Consider the following 17,911-nt stretch of genomic DNA (forward strand, 5'->3'; position numbering starts at 1 on the left):
TATCTCAATCTTGGCTGGAGATTATTATCTTTCAAAGCTTGAATTATTTTCCCCCCATGCTCTTTGTGATTTGATGCTTTGTGCAGAGAAATCTGCTGTAATTCTGATGGCTGTTCCCTTGTAAGTGGTCTGTTTATTGTCTCTTACAGCTTTTAATATTCTGTTCTTGTATTGAATTTCTGGAATTTTTATTATTATATGCCTGGGTGTTTCTCTGTTAGGGTTGTAGGTAGCTGGGGTCCTGTATGCCTCATACATCTGAGTATCTTTACCTTTTGCTAAATTAGGAAAATTCTCCTGGATTATTTCTGTGAGTAGCTTTTGTAGTTCACTTGTTTGTGTCCCTACTTCTTCTTTTATGTTCTTAATCCTTAAGTTATGGCTCCTCTTATCATCTTCTTGTCTTTGTATTATTGCTGTTTGTTTCTTTGTTATTTTTAAGAAGTTTTTCATTTCATTCTCCCATATTACAAGTCTGCCCTCCAGTTCAGATAGTCTGTCCTTAGTTTCTTTCAAGCTGTTATGCCAGTCTTGGATAGACTTCTTAATTTCTTGATAGTCCCTTTGAACCTGCTTCACGTACTCTATGCTTTCTCTGTTTTCTCCATCAAACAATTCTCCCCTCTTTTTCTGTTCTTCCATTCCACCATCTGTTTTTTCCTGGGTGGTGCTTAGCATTTCTCTAACTATTCTGCATACTTCTAGCTTCAGGCTGTTGATAACTTCATTCCTGAATTGGTCTATGAGGCTCTCTATATGGTGCTTAATGTCTATTGGTGCGGTGTCCGCTATTGCCTGTTTCTCAGAATTGGGGGCCGAGGAGCCTTTCTTGTTGCTTCCCTTCCCCATATTCTCTGTTCCTTATATATATGCAAGCTTACAAAGGAGGCCCAGCTTCCCTGCCTGTCAGCCACAGCCTGATCAAATTGCGCTGGCTAGGTGTTCCCGCCCACTGCTGCACACCAGGGAGTTATGGACTAGGCAGCCTACACGGGAGTCAGTCGCCCCTCCGGGCCACTGTCAGGCTCTGGGATCTGGGTTAGGCCAGCCTACCAAGTCCGCCTGCAGCGTCACACAGGCCAGGCACTTTTCACCAATCCCGTCCGAGAGGGGAATGTGTGGCTGGAGTCGCCACTACGCCCTGCTCTTACAGGACTGCCCAAGCCCAGAAAGTCCTCTGCTGGAGTCAAACTGTGGTAGAGTGTCAGTTTCTCTCACTCACCTCACCACAAGTCAGTGTATGCCTCCTTGTCCATCTTGTTTTCGACTCCGTTTGCAGACTCCCGTTCCCAGAGCTTCTGCGCATCTCTCCTTGCCGAGCCATTGTGGAGGCAGCCAGCTGCCAAGTGGTGGGAAACCTAAATCTCGGTTTCCAATGGCGTGGGGTCCAGCCTCCACCCTGAGTCTTTTCTGTCCCTATTTTAGTGCCAGGACTGCATTCCAAGTTGGTTTCTCTCAGCCCAGTTTGTTCCTGAGTCAGCAGAGCATATCTCTACCGGCTCATGTCTCCTTAGTCTGCATCATTCCTGACTTCTGAGCCGAGCCTTTCAGAGAGCCTCCAGTAGTTGCTGTTATCTGTCCGCCATGTTATCCCGGAACTAGACATCTTGAAGAAAGAATCACCTTGACCATGAATGTTTAAATGAAAAGAGAAAATAAGAATGGCTTGGAATAGTAGCTAAATTTGAAGAATTTATTAAAATTTTTTCTCAAAATACTGCAAACAATTATCAAATTTCCACGGTTATGCCAGTATGCCATAAAATTGACAGATGATGCAAGAAGTAGAGTTATTTCACTTACTGCAGTAGGATGAATTGCTTTGAAAAAATGCACATAATGAAAAATATCTGTGATTCCAATTTCAGGAAAGCTGAAGCAGGAGGATCATAAGTATGAACCCTGCTGGGCGATTTAGTAAGATAAAAAAATAAATAAATAAAGCCCTGTCTACTGGGGATTTTGTTCAGCAGCACATACACTTGCCAGGCAAGTGTGAGGTCATACATTCAGTTCCGGTTACAATAACAGACAGACAAACAAACAAAAAACTCAAAATATCTCTTTGTCTACTCTCTGTGTCACTAGGGTTTGAATGAAGGGCCTTCACATTGAGCTACATCGTCAGTTGTTTTCTACTTTTATTTTCTCTAATTTTGAGATTTCATCTTAGTAAATTGCCCAGGCAGGAATCATACTAAGATCCTCCTGCTTCAGATTTTTTTAATTCTTTATATCCCTCCCCTGAATCTTGAGACATGATTGACAGTGAGTGTTTAAGGCCGCTAATGAGGTAGAAGTAGGTTAATGCTGACCAGAAGGTCAGGCTAACAGATCTAACACTGAACATGCTCACATCTCAGGCATCTGCATCTCCAAAGCTTTATTATTCTATTTTTTACCTGTCTTAGGATGATGGAATCTGGAACAGCCACAGGGGATAATACAAAATACACAGAAGGTGTGTCCCTTTCTGCTTTATTTCTAACTGCTCTACAATGGCCTGACCCACTGGAAAAAAATCTTGCTGTTCATATTTACTTTCACATTGCATGTGTGGTTATTCATCTCTGAATCTGTGATGGGATTGCTTTCCACAAACAGTCCTAAACATCTAAATGTATAACAGCATCATATGATTCATAGCTGATAAGTCTCTTTGTGGTTGACACTTTGTAAAATAGCTCTTCCTAAAATATGACTTGAGGTAATAAAGAGTAACACGTTTAGGGATATTCCAAAGAATGATATAATCTTACTGTTGCTCATGAAGAATGCCTGGAGAAGCCTAGGAAAAGACACTACTCAGGCTTTGTAATTCAGACAGAACTTTCCTCCCCACACCCTTCCTTTAGCAATCTCAAAGCCATGGTGCTGCTCAGACCCACCCTGTGTGGAAGGAGGTTGCTTTGGTCCCTGCTGCACCGAGGTCTTGGGGTAGAGCATGCTGTGAGCTACATGGAACATGTAAGGAAAGTCCAACTCCTAACTGCCAGCCACTAGGGCAGTAAATATCTTCAGACCTCATTGTTTAGTGGCTCCACACTGCCTTCTCTGAGACCTCCAATTTTGCCACTGGAAAATTAATGTAAGTCGGTATAATGCGATAATTTTGAAAACATAACAGGAAAGCACAAGCTGTCTTGTAATTGCTTGTTTTCTCAGCTAAATGAGACATGCTGACTGGCTTCTAACTAACAAAATACCCTAAAAGTAATATCCAAGATTACCACGAAGAAACTGTGGGCTTTGAAGCATAGAAAAGAGCTGAAACCCAAAGTACGGGTGGAGTTCTGTTTGTAACCCACAGGCAACATTAGTAGTAGAATCTCCAGAGGAGAGCCACTTGCCAGCCAGAGATGGCTGTGCCCTGACAACATCCTCTCCAATCTACTTTTTCAGAGTACTACAGTTTTCAACATAGATGTCTTCTACTACTTTTGATACATTGATTCCTAGGATTTCGTTTCTTTGGGTAGTACTTAGAAAGGTACTGTTTCAATAATTCCTCTTTTAGTGAGTTTGTTATTTGAGTACAACAAGTTTTGAGTGTTGACTTTGTGTGTGTTAGTTTTTGGTGCCTCCCGCTGTCATAATATTGTGTAACTTATTCTAGGGCAAAACTCATTTCCATCTTTTTATTGGTAGGGAAAGGGCAAAGTCTCTCTCTTACTATTTCCTACTGAAAGGAGGCACAAAATTGGGGCTTAGGAAGTTGACAGGATGATAGTTGATGCTCATGCAGAAGCTGGTACCAGGTGTTTTGGCCAGGAAAATTTTTTCATTGGTTAATTGCTGCATCCTAGGTTGGAATAAACAAAGAGACAGGGTGCTGTGAGGAGGTAGGCAACTATTATACTTAATACTGAGAGGTAGAAGAAAAAGTGTCTTTGATTTAAATAAGCTGTTCCATCAGGATCACAGTGAGGTAGAATTTGTAAAATAAGTGTGGGTGTTAGGAGGGGTGAAGTTGTGAGAGGTGATTATTCCTCCATCTGAAACGGTTAAAAAGTGTAGGTAGGTAGGACTTGTTTTGGTCCCAGAGGTGAGATGGAAAGAATGAAAATCATGAGAAGTATAAGGCCCGGTGAATGAATTATATTTGGGAACTTTCAGAGTAGGGGTGGGGGAGCCATGGCTATGTCACTATAGGGAGATAAGAGGCTAAACCCACAGTGATCTCATGTTTAACTAAACAGTTGTGAGTAGAGAGAACATGAAGATAATTTCATGCATGATGTGAGAGTCTTTCGGAAAGACTATCAAAAGTCCAGCTATAAACTAATTAATAGAATGTGAGAGGTCAGCTACTAAATTAGATAAAAAAACATGACTTAGTCTGCGAGTTGTGCCTGTGAGACCTTGGTGAGGTGGAGACAGGTGAGAGATAGAAGATTGGATAACCACTCAGGATGGTTAGATTCAGGGTTGGGAGGGCAATGCTTAGCTTGAGTGATGTGGAACCAGGATGTCAGTCCAGCAACTTTGACTGCTATTAGGGTTGCCAAGAGGACCAGGAAAGGGGTTCTCCACCTTGGTTGTAGTCTTGGCATGATTTTCTGTAACAGGACTTTAGTAACTACATTATCAGTCTCCCTGGATGTGGGAAAGTCTTCTATCCATCCTGAAAAAGTCCAAAAAAACATGAGAAGGTATTTGAGAGTTTTGTGGCAGAGCATGTGTGTAAAATCTATCTGCCAGTACTGACCAGGGGTGTATCCATGAAATTAATGAATAGGAAAGGAAGGGGGTGTTATATGTCCATGAGGAGATGTTTTACTATAGAGATGACAGGTGTAAGTTGTTGAGACCTCAAAGTGTCTGGGTCAGTTTATATAAACACAAAGGAATTTAAGATCTATGACTGTAAAGTGAGTGGTGGAGGGAGGGATATGAAAGAGTATGGTATAATGGTTTGGCACCACTGAGTAAATTGGCATAATGGCATTATTGATTACCCCAAGATCCTGCACTAGACAATAAGACCCATCAAGTTTGAGTACTGGGAGAACAGGAATATTACAGGGTGAATGAATAGGTTTAAGGAAAACATTGTCTAAAAGGCACTTGATTATAGGTATAAGTCCCTGTAAATGTTTGGGAGCAATAGTATATTGGGGAATGCAAAGACAAATTGTAGGATCCCTGAGATGAATGAAAATAGGCATGGCATGGTTAGCATAGGTAGGATTGGAGGTATCTCAACCTATGGATCGATGAGAGAAGAGGGAAGGGGAGGGGATGACTTTGAGGCACAATTTTAGGGTGGCTGGAGGACAGTGAGATGGGGGGAAGGAGCAGATAAAGAAGCAGTTAAAATTTTGAAGAAGATCTCTACTAAAAGTGGTGTGGGACATGTTGGGATTGCTAGGAAGTTATGGGTAATGAAGAGAGTCTGGAACCTGCATGGGATAGGCACTGTCTGCAAAGGCTACTTAGGTTGGCAGTCAACACACACCATAGAAGCTGAGGACTTAATACAACAGCATGAAAACTCAGGAAGAACACTATATATGGCCTCTACATCCACAAGTACAGAGAATGTCTTCCCTGAGACCTCCAGTGGGAGTTGGGGCTCTGAAAAGGATACCTCATATGGAGGTCTGGGGACCCCATGCCCCATCCATCTTCAGCAACAAGTCTGTGTAGATCAGTCAGTGATGAATCTGGTAGTGATGAGATCTGCTAGGAGGGCAAAGAGTTAGAGGATGGATTACCCACTCTCTGCTAGCTAGGACAATCATTTTTCCAGTGGCCCTTGAGATTCCCATAGTGGCAAGGCCCCAGAGGAATGCCAGGATTGGGGCACTCTCTTTCCCAATGTCCTTCTTTGTTGCACTTGAAGCATGGTCCAAGTGCAGCTCAGGCAGCTCTACCTTGTTTCAGTTTACCTATCCCAGAGCTCCAAGTGTCACTGCTAAAAGATCATATTGTCATTTTTCCTTTTGATTTTTATTTCTGTTGTTGAAAACATGAAAAACCATATTAAGAAAGTCTCCCTGTGGGGTTTGAGGGCCAAGTTTAGCCTTTCATTTTGGGATCAGGCCCACAGTGTAAGATATCAATCTCCATAGTCTCAAAACATCTGGAATTTTGTGCTGGCTATTTTGAAATCCTAACCCTGTGTGACTGCATATAATATTTTTATCTGACTTTGCTGACTTTAGGAATTTTTCTCTGAAGAAGTAGCCTTAACAGGCATGAGGGATAATGGGTGGAGACCAGTCTGAGAAGCTGAACGAGTTGAAGTTGTTAAATGGCAGTCAGGGATACTCTGCATAGTTTTTAAATAGTGGCCCTCAGTAGACAGCAGGCATTTTTATATACAGCTTGAAGTCTAAAGAAGACAAAGGCAAGAATCAATTAAGTGTGGGGAAGTAAATTGAGATAACCAACAGGATGTTTATGAGTATGATTTTAGTAATGACTTCCCATAAGGAGGATAAAGAAAAAGTCCAGGGAATTTTAGAAACTGACATGTTACTCATTTGTCATACACACATTTAGGTTTTATCATTTTATAAGTACCTCCTGTACTGTTAGAATGTCTAATACCATCTAATTTGTGGAGGCTGATATTTTATTAATTTTGCCTTTTTATTTAGGAGAAAGATCAACTGTGGTGTCATTTAACACCAGAATATAGTTAATTATGGCCCCAATAAGCATCATAAAATTTTGTCACAGCAGACTTCTCAGCACAAACGATAAAGTCAAGAAGAGCATGGAGTGAAGTATTCCAGATCCTAAAGCAAAATGATTTCCAACCAAGACTGATATATCCTGCAAAACTATCATTCAAAATAGATGGTGCAATACGATACTTCCATGACAAAGAACAGCTGAAGAACTTCATGAACACCAAACCAACCCTGCAAAAAATATTGAAAGACAGTTTAGATACACAAAGGAAAAAACCACTAAGCAAAGCAAATAATTAAACAGAACCGAAAGATAAAGATGCAACAGCAGAGAGATAACACTCCTACAATTAACCAGCATTTAACAGTAATAACCATTAATGTAAATGGTCTCAATGCACCAATCAAAAGAAACAGACTAGCAGAATGGATCAAGAAACAAAATCCAACCATATGCTGTTTACAGGAAACCCATATAACCCAGAAAGATACTCACAGACTGAAAGTCAAAGGATGGAAAACAATTCTTCATGCAGCAGGAATCCAAAAAAAGGCAGGAGTAGCCATTCTGTTTGCAGACAATGTGAACTTTAAACCAACAATGACCACAAAGGACAAAGAAGGTCACTACATACTCGTAAGGGGAAAACTCCAAGAGGAAGAGATAACTATCTTAAATATATACGCACCAAACTCCAGAGCACCCAGTTATATAAAACAATTATTAACAGAAATGAAAACTCAAATTATCAGTAACACAATTGTAACAGGAGAACTTAATACACCACTGACACCAAGGGACAGATCAACCAGACAGAAAATGAGCAAAGAAATAACAGAACTGAATCACACCTGTGAACAAATGGGTTTGATAGACATATACAGAATGTTCCACCCAACAACATCAGAATACACATTCTTCTCAGCAGTACATGGATCATTTTCTAAAATAGACCATATATTAGCTCACAGAACATATTTAAGCAAATGCAAAAGAGTTGAAATCATCCCTTGCATATTATCGGATCATAGCGCTCTGAAATTAGAAATTAATGACAAAGGATACTGCAAAAATTCCGCAAACACATGGAAACTAAATAACACACTTTGAGTAATCAGTGGGTCACAGAAGAAATTAAAGAAGAAATTAAACAATACCTAAAAGAAAATGAAAATGCAGGTACAACTTACCAGAATCTGTGGGATGCAATGAAAGCCGTTCTGAGAGGAAAATTTATTGCACTGAGTTCCCACATCAGGAAAACAGAACGATTACAAATAAATAACTTGATGCTACACCTCAAACAGCTAGAAAAAGAAGAGCAAGTCAAGCCCAAAGCCAAAAGAAGAGAGGAAATTATAAAAATCAGAGCAGAAATCAATGCAATAGAGACTAAGAAAACAATCCAAAGAATCAACGAATCAAAGAGTTGGTTCTTTGAAAGAATAAATAAAATCGATAAGCCCCTAGCCAACCTTATTTTAAAAAGGAAAGAAAAAGCTCAAATTCATGCAATAAGAAATGAAAAAAGAGAAATCACTACAGACCCAATAGAAATACAGAGGATCATCAACACCTATTTCGAAAACCTCTACTCTCAAAAGTTTGATAACACAGAAGAAATAGACAGATTCTTAGAAGCATATGAAGTACCAAAGCTAGATCAAGAGGATATAAAACTGTTGAATAACCCAATCTCTGCTAATGAAATTGAGAATGTAAATTGGTCCTTGCCCACCAAGAAGAGCCCAGGCCCAGATGGATTCACTGCAGAATTCTACAAGAAATACAAAGAAGACCTAATGCCGACACTCTTCAAACTATTCAATGAAATTGAAAGGGAAGCAATCCTTCCTAAGTCATTCCTGGAAGCAAATATTACTCTAGTACCAAAACCTGAGAAAGACCCAACTATAAAAGAGAACTATAGACCGATCTCCCTAATGAACACAGATGCAAAAATCCTCAATAAAATATTGGCAAATAGGATCCAGCAAATCATCAAGAAGATTATACACCATGACCAAGTGGGATTCATCCCAGGAATGCAAGGATGGTTCAACATACGCAAATCAATAAATGTAATCCACCATATCAATAAAGCCAAAAATAATCACATGATCATCTCTATAGATGCAGAAAAAGCCTTCGATAAGGTCCAACACTTATTCATGATAAGAACTCTACAGAAAATTGGAATAAATGGTCTTTACCTCAATATAATAAAGGCCATTTATGACAAACCAACAGCCAGCATCATACTAAATGGCCAAAAATTGAAAGCCTTTACTTTAAAATCGGGTACAAGACAAGGATGTCCTTTATCACCACTCCTATTTAATATAGTACTGGAAGTACTAGCCAGAGCAATTAGGCAAGAAAGAGAAATAAAATGGGTAAAGATAGGAAAAGAAGAAGTTAAATTATCATTGTTTGCAGATGACATGATACTCTACATAGAAGACCCCCTAAACTGCATTGAAATACTCTTAGATACAATAAATAAATTCAGGAATGTGGCTGGATACAAAATCAATACTCAGAAATCAATAGCATTCCTATACACGAACAACAAAATTACAGAGAGGGAAATAAGAGAAACTGGACTATTCACATTAGCAACCACAAAAATGAAATATTTAGGAATTACTCTTACGAAAGAAGTGAAAGACTTATACAGTGAAAATTATAATACACTGAAAAAGGAAATTGAAGATGATCTCAGAAAATGGAAAGACATCCCTTGCTCATGGATAGGAAGAACAAACATTGTGAAAATGGCCATTCTCCCAAAACTGTTATACAGATTCAATGCAATCCCAATAGAAATACCATCAACATACCTTATAGATCTAGAGAAATCACTCCTAAATTTCATCTGGAACCAGAAGAGACCTAGAATCGCAAAGGCAATTCTAAGCAGCAAAGACAAAGCAGGAGGCATCACAATCCCTGACTTGAAGTTATACTACAAAGCAACAGTAGTAAAATCAACATGGTATTGGAATCAAAACAGAGCTGAAGATCAGTGGAATAGATTAGAAGATACAACCACAACTACGAACACACTCAACCACCTTATTTTTGATAAAGGAGCCAAGCAGGTTCGCTGGAAGAATGACAGTCTCTTTAATAAATGGTGCTGGAAAAACTGGCTCTCCATTTGCCGAAAGCTAAAGCTAGACCCATGTCTATCACCATGTACTAAATTAAAATCTAAATGGGTCAAAATCTGAATATTAAAACAGAAACACTAAATCTATTGGAAGACAAAATAGGTAGAAACCTTGGAGACATAGGAGTAGGTAAAGAATTCATGAACAGGACTCAAACCACACGGGAAATACTTCCCAGAATCAATAACTGGGACCACTTCTTATTAAAAAGTTTCTGCATGTCAAAAGAAATCTCCAGCATAGTGAAAAGAAAACCCACAAACTGGGAAAAGATTTTAGTGAACTCTCTCTCAGACAAGGGCCTCTTGTCTAAAACATATAAAGAATTAAAGAAACTCAGACCTCCGAAATTCAAAGATCCAATCCAAAAATGGGCATCTGAGATGAATATGCAATTCTCAGATGAAGAAATGCAAATGGCAAATAAATACATGAAAAAATGCTCATCATCATTGGTCATTAGAGCAATGCAAATTAAAACCACACTGAGATACCATCTCACTCCTGAAAGAATGGCCAGGATCAAGAAAACCAACAACAAATGCTGGAGAGGCTGTGGGGAAAAGCAACTCTCCTCTACTGTTGGTGGGAGTGTAGACTGGTACAGCCTTTGTGGAGATCTGTCTGGAGATTTCTCAAAAAAGTTGGGACTGGAAATCCCATTTATTCCAGCTATTCCACTTCTAGGCATATTCCCAGAAGAACTGAAAGCATCATACCACAGTGATATATGTGCACCTATGTTTATAGCAGCACAATTTGTTATCGCCAGATCTTGGAAACAACCCAAGTGCCCATCAACTGAGGAATGGATAAAAAAGTTGTGGTATTTCTATACAATGGAGTGTTATTCAGCTATAAAGAAGGATCACATTGAGATATTTATCAATAAATGGGCGCAGCTTGAGACCATATTCATTAGTGAAATAAATCAATCTCGCATGTGTGAATACCGAATAGTTTCCCTAATGTAAATAATGATTCAAATATATAAAAATATGTGGTAATCATGATTCCCCATTAGGTGGCCTTGAAGCCTTATAAAGTTTTCACTCATTAATTAGAAAGGCTTTATTCTGGGCTTCTTGATATGAAAATATTTGAAGCTAAAGTATATGAAGTTTTATCCAAATATTTCAAGGAAAAAGACACTATGGTAACTACTATTAAGTCGGGTTATAAGGTGGTGAAGTACTAGCTTGTTGAAACAGTCATGCTGTGACCTCTATTGTTATATTGTTATGTCCTGTTTTATCTCAATCTCCCCCTTATTGTTTCAAAAAAATTATTTAGGGGGCTGGGGATTTAGCTCAGCGGCATAAGCGCCTGCCTTGCAAGCAGGCAGTCGTGAGTTCGATCCCTGGTACCGATAAAAAATGAAAAAGACAAAAAAAATTTATTTAGTCATTTCTTATGTTTGTCTTAATTAAAGAAAAAATTCAAAAAAATTAGGATATATAAATAGTAACTCTTTTCGATTTCCTATTAACTTGTTTTGAAGTCCTGTAGTACTCCCACGATCTTGTTTTGACTGATTAGACTCTGTTCCATTCTATATGATAGTATCAAGTTTGAAGACATAGGCAACTACTTTCAAGACAATAAGATTCACTAAGATACACATTCTGGTTTGACTATTGTCTTCTTTGGAAGTCCTGTAATGTTTACAATGCCTCAGTTTTATTGGTCTTGTTCTCTACTGTTTTGTCCAACTTTATAATATCTAATAAGATAGACAATTCTTTTTAAGGAAACAAGGGACAACGTTGATAACCATTGTTGATAAACTTGTACTCTGTTCCACACCATGTGCTATGTCTATCCTTGGTATTGACTGACAGCTTTGTTTTGCCATATTTGACTGTATTCTCCCCCCCCAAGAAAGTAATAAGCACTAAGGAGTAATAAAATCCAAGATGTGTAAATTTTGTTGTAAAAAAGAGAGGGGAAAAAAAAAGAAAAAGAGCTCTAACGGATATAACAGCAAGTGTGTTTGGGGGTGTTAAATAGCTGACTTTATCAATGTTTTTGGAACATTGAACACAGCTGTTTGCAGTCTCCCTGTTTGAATGTCCACCTTGTGTTCTTTGATACTGTGATTTGAGGAACTATTTTCAAGAAGATAGTGTGTAATCTACTAGCAGGTAATTTCTTACTGTTATGTTTTTTTTTTTGTTTTTTTGTTTTGTTTTGTTTTGTTTTGTTTTGTAGTTCTGTATTGCGTGTACCCTTACGCCGCTTTGGTTTGTTTTGTGTTTTTCTCTTTTTCCTCTTAAATAAAAAAAAATTGTCAAAAAGATCTGGTAAATCCCAGAAAAAGCAATACAAAATGAATTTATAATTATCTCTTAATTTTAGTTGTTGAAAATCCAGAAGATTGATAACAGTACAGTGCAGGAGAGGCAGTAAGCTTAACATAGAACATTAACTGTAACTATTATTTTTTTATGAACTATGGGTGTTTTAAAATTTGAGCAATGAAGAAATTTGTGACATTGTTTGCATTGCTCCCTATTTAAGCATCTCTAAGTATAACATATACATTACATAAATGTTTGAAAATTTTTATTTGACTGGTGACCTCATGTTGGTCTGACCTCAATCTCCTGGCTGGAGCAGAAGAAAAAGCAGATGTCTGGATCTGAAAGAAAACACATGTCATCATAAACAATCCCAAGTTTATATTTGAAGGCATGAATATACCATCAGATCAGCAACAATGAATAGTCTTAGTCATATGAACTTCAGTTGATATGTCTCCCATAAGGCTATATAAATTATTGGGGCCTCTGATTAATGAACAAGAGCTAGTTAAAGTTACCATGTGGCCACTTTCTTTTTCATCAATTGAAGTCCTGTCCAAGGTCTCCTCACCCCAAGGGATTTTTTTTAACCAGTTCTAGCATCATTTTGACCAGCTGGAAAACTAGGTGGAAGCATGCTTTTTTAAAAATCAGTAACCCAAATAAATCTTGATTAAATGATGTGCAAATGTAAAAGAGGAGGAAAAAATTGTTATGCTTAAATAAAACGGAACAACTGTTTACAGAGCAGGCAAATGGACAAACATGGACAGTGATCTGTACAGTATAAACAGACTGGACAAACAGAAAACAGATGTATAGACTAACAATCATTTTATAAAATCATAATGCACTCAAATATATTTGGCTAATTTGAACTACAATAAATAGACTAGTGTGAACCTTTTTGTAGATTAATTAATAGTGATGTCTTGAAATAAGAATAGCAGAAAAGGAATTTAATTTATGTTTTGACTGTCCTTCATGTGAGCTGCAGCAAGATGGCTGTTGAAAACCACACAGCTTGCTGAAATGTGTAAAACCGTGTATGGTGAGCTGGTGGCAAAAGTGGTGACATGGAGGAAAAGGAAAGCTGCATCATCTAAGGGGTCTGGTGGAGCAGAATGAGCCAGAAGTATTTGGGCCATCACATAAGACCAAGTGATAGCAGGATATGTCCTTAAATTGAAAAGGGTCTAAAAATTAAGGGTTTCTGCCAACTTGCTGCCTTTGTGACAAAAGCATAAATAAGAGATTGGCTTTTTGGTTTTTATAGCTTTCTAGAGGCCAAGAGCACCAAGACTATGAACCAGGCACCCTGGAGGTGTTTTTTGGGGGATAGGAAATAGTATTCCCCATGACCAAATTAAAAGTGAGCCAAAAGAACAATTTTGCATCAGGATGTAAGAGCTCTAGCTCACCTCAAAGGAATGTGAAAATTGTCCTAGATCACACTTAACAAAAGAGATTGTCACCTATTTTGGAAGTGTGACATGGAAATCCCAACACCAGTTCTCCTAGGCCAGCACCCAAGAGTTCAAGGCAGGGTTCCAAGGAACAAAAGTAACAGGTTTGCCTCGTCTGTATGGCCTAAGAAACTTGAAACTGTTATCCCAGTACAGGGGTGGCCAAAGATAGGTTTTCTGATGCAAGGTTATGAATTTTAGGAATGGAAACAGAAAAACCCCAACTGGCAGCTCACCTGTGATGAGTGAGGAAGTTTGCTGTTGCATGCAGGTTAGTGGAAGCAAGTAAGCAGTCCTGGAGGAAAAAATGGGTGGTTCTTAGTCAGGGTGGCTTCAACTGGGAGTAATTTTTTAGAAGATAACACACTGCCATCTGAGTCAGGGCACCATTATGCTAGAGATATTGGTGTGATAAAAGAGAAAATATAAAGTAAAAAGTAGCCTTTATTGCAAGGACATGGAGGAGTCTATGACCATGGATGACCTAGCTTTCTCTAACTAGAATGTGAAGTTATGGGATATACATATAACTTTTGCCTGGGGTGGCACTTAGGGCAGGCATTGATGACATGTGAAGAGCTGATTGGAACTTTTTTTGCATGCATTGGAAAAAGGAAATGGAAATTGTAATAGGGCAAGGAGGAAGTTACCTCAAGGTTAACATCCCTTGGTTCCATCTCTCACCACTGTAATATCATGTAACTTATTTCAGGACAAAACTATTTCAGTATCTAGCTATGCTACTAGGTTTGGTTATTAAATGTAGAAGCCTTTTGTAGAATTTTGGAAATATTCTATGCTTCTTATCATTTATGAATAATGATAGGTTAACTTTTCTCCCTGTGATTATTTCTTTCTCTTGTCTAACTGTTCTAAAATTTCAAGAACTATGTTGAATAAGATTGGTAACAATACACAACCCTGACTTGTTCCTAATTTTAGGCTGAAAACTTTCAGTTTTTGTCCATTTAATATGATGTTGGCTAATCATTTGTCATAGATGTCTTTTATCAGATTGAAATAAAAACCATCTATTCCAATTTTCTGTAATGCTTTTATCATGAATGGGTGCTGGACTTTGAAAAAGCTTTTCTGTATGGTTATTTTGTAAGATTTTTGTAAGCTTGTTCTGAAATTATAATAGGACATTTTTCTTTGCCTTTGTTGTTATGGTGTTTTACATTTATGCATTTATGTATGCTGAACCATCCTTGCATCTTTGGGAATAATCCCATGTGATCACTCTGCACCCTGTTTGCCAGTACCTTATTCAGGATGTTTTCATCAGTGCTCATTATTTTCTTAGTTGGATCCTTCTCTAGTTTTGGCATCAATGTAATGCTTAATTCCAGAAATGAATTTGGAAATATTGCTTCTAATTCTATTTCATTACAACTTTGAAAAGTAGTCATATTGGTTCTTCTCCAAACTTCTTATAGAATTCAGCAGTGAATCTCTTAGGGTCTGAACTTTTCTTGGTTGATATGTTTTCAATTCCATCTTTGATTTCATTTATTGATATTGAGTTATTTAAGATGTTTATATCTTGATTGAGCTTTAGTATTTCATATGTATCTAGAATTCTGTCCATTTCTTCTGTACTTTCCATCTTATTAGAATACAAGTTTTCAAAGTAGGTGTAGAAGATTTTCAGGATTTCTGCATGGTCTGCAGTGATTTCACCCTTTTAACTTCTAGTTGTATGGGTTTGGGTGTTTTGTTCTTTTTTTTTTTTTTGATAAGTTTCCCTAAAGGTTTCTTAATTTTATTTTCTTTGTATTGTGTTTTAGCAACCTGTGTTAATTTCTGTTCTGATATTTATAATTTCCTTCCTTGTAGGATATTTGATTTAGACTGCTTTTCTTTTTCTGTTTAATATTCAACATTAAGTTTCTTATTTGTGCTTATTCTGTTTTCCTGTATCAATATTTACTGCTATAAATTTCCCTCATAATACTGCTTTCATGCTTTCAAGTCACTATCATGGAGTTGCACAAACTGTCTTATTTCTTCAAATTCATCTGTGACTCAATGAATATTCAGTAAGGTGCTAATTAATTTCCATGTATTTGTGAAATTCTTGTGGTTTTCTGTGGCATAGATTTCCAGTTTTATTGCACTTTTGTCTGAGAGAATGCAATGGATCATTCCAAATCCTTTGTATTTACTTATGAACGTTCTATGAGACAGTATGTGGTCTGTTTTGGAGAGTGTCCCATTTGCAGCTGACAAGAATGTGTATTCTGATGTTATGGGATGGAACACTATACATATCTACTAATCCAATTTTTTAGAAGTTTGATTTAGTTCTAATATTTCATCACTTATTTTTTCATGTAGTTGATCTGTCTTTATGTGACAATGAGGTATTGAGTACTTCCAATACAATTGTATTAAGGCATGATTTTTTAAACCTGTTAGTAATTGTTGATATAAATGGGTGCATCACTTTCAATGAATATACATTTATGGTTTTATGTCTTTCTCTTGGATTGTTCCCTTTACAAGGATGTAGTGACCTTCTTTATCTCTGTCAATCAGTATTGGATTGATATTCACTTTGTCTTCAAATGGAAGAGGTACCACTTTTTTTCTGGGTTCCTGTTACATGGTGTATTGTTCTCTATCCTTTGAATTTTAGCCTATTTCTTTTTGAATTACACCTCTTTATTGCATGCAGAATATTTTTAGATCTTGATCCTTGATCTATTCTGCCAGTCTGCATCTCATACATACATACATATTGATTTACCCTTTTCATGTTATTTTACTGTTATTGGCTCCTTCTCAGTTTGTCCTCTCACTCTAATCGTTTGCACAAAGGGGTTGAAATTTAAAAGGAGTTAAGGAGAAAATAAAGAATAGGAAGAAGAGAGAGATTGGAAGTAAATTTGGAGGACAAATGGAGATAATGCCAACCTGGAAAAGTGGTATACAAGACGGAAGGAGAAGAGAAATGGAAGGCATAAAAGGAAAAACAGAACAGAATCACACACAAAAAAAAGTTCAGAACAACTTTCACAGTAATGTAAAAACAATGAAGGAGAAAGTAAATGGTAAAGAAAAGCAAATAGCCCACTTAAACAATTCTCTCTGGTTTCACTAGTAAGACAACCTGTGGAGACAAGAGTCTCAAATCATCCCACTGTATCCAGGAAGCCAGAAGTATCTTCATATCAGAGTAGTGGATAACCTCTCTTATGCCAGACTCATTGGGCTTGCCTCAATTCAATCAATTTCCATGGACATGTGCCCAGCTAGGAGCTGCTAGAGGAAGCACAGCAGCAGTTCTAGGTTCTGACTTTATCCGGCCTGACTCCAAAATTATTGTTGGCTAATCACACTCTCCTCACAAGGGGATTAAGTCCCTTGCACACACCACAAGGCAAGTTCAGTGCTCATGTTTTATATCTAGTCTCAAACTTCCTTACTTACAGTTAAGAATTATCACCAATGAGATCCCAAAGAACTAAGTATCTAAATTTTTATTCCTTATTTACAAGTTTTTGTTAATCCATCTCAACCCATGAAATACCATTTACTTTTTTTAAAAAAATTTTACTTAAAGAGAAAAAAAAAGCAAAACAGAAAAAGGTCAGAATTAATACAGAACCTAAAAAAACACCTACAGAGTAAGAAATCACTAGTTGATAAATTATATTGTCCTCTTAGAAATAATTGTTCAAGTTTCAAAATTAAAGCATACAAAGTGGATATTCAAACAATGAGACTGCAAACAGTTCTGTTCAATGATCCAATGAAAACTTAGTAATGTAGTTATCAATCCAACACACTTAAACATACATGCAGTTATATCCTTTAGAGCACTTTCTTTCCTCCCTTTTTTACAATAGAAATTACAAATTTTGGGTTTTATTACTCCTACAGTTCTTATTAATATTTACACTAGAGACATGTGATATTTATAAATGTGATTCTTATTTATTTTAATTATAAAGATAATCTCAAATTGCCTCCATTTTAATATGAAACAAGATCATCTTTTTATAGCTGAGTAATATTCCATTGTATAAAAATACCAATATTTTTCATATGCTCTGCAGATAATGGGAATTTTGGTGGTTTCCAAGATATAGCTATTACAAATTGTGCCGTTATGATGATAGGTGCACTTATATCACTGTGATATGACTTTTCAGGCTTTCTGGGAAAATACCCAGGAGTCAAATAGGTGGGTTGAGTGGAATTTCAAATCCTAGTTTTCTACAAACTCCATGGTAATTTCCATAGTGGCTGCACCAATCTACATCTCCACCAACAGTGGAGCAGTGCTTCTTTTTCTCCATAGTTTCACGAATGCTTG

This window comes from Cavia porcellus, unplaced genomic scaffold, assembly GCF_034190915.1.
Source record: "Cavia porcellus strain 051 isolate PalLab524CR breed Dunkin Hartley unplaced genomic scaffold, mCavPor4.1 scaffold_4, whole genome shotgun sequence".
Classification (NCBI taxonomy): domain Eukaryota; kingdom Metazoa; phylum Chordata; class Mammalia; order Rodentia; family Caviidae; genus Cavia; species Cavia porcellus.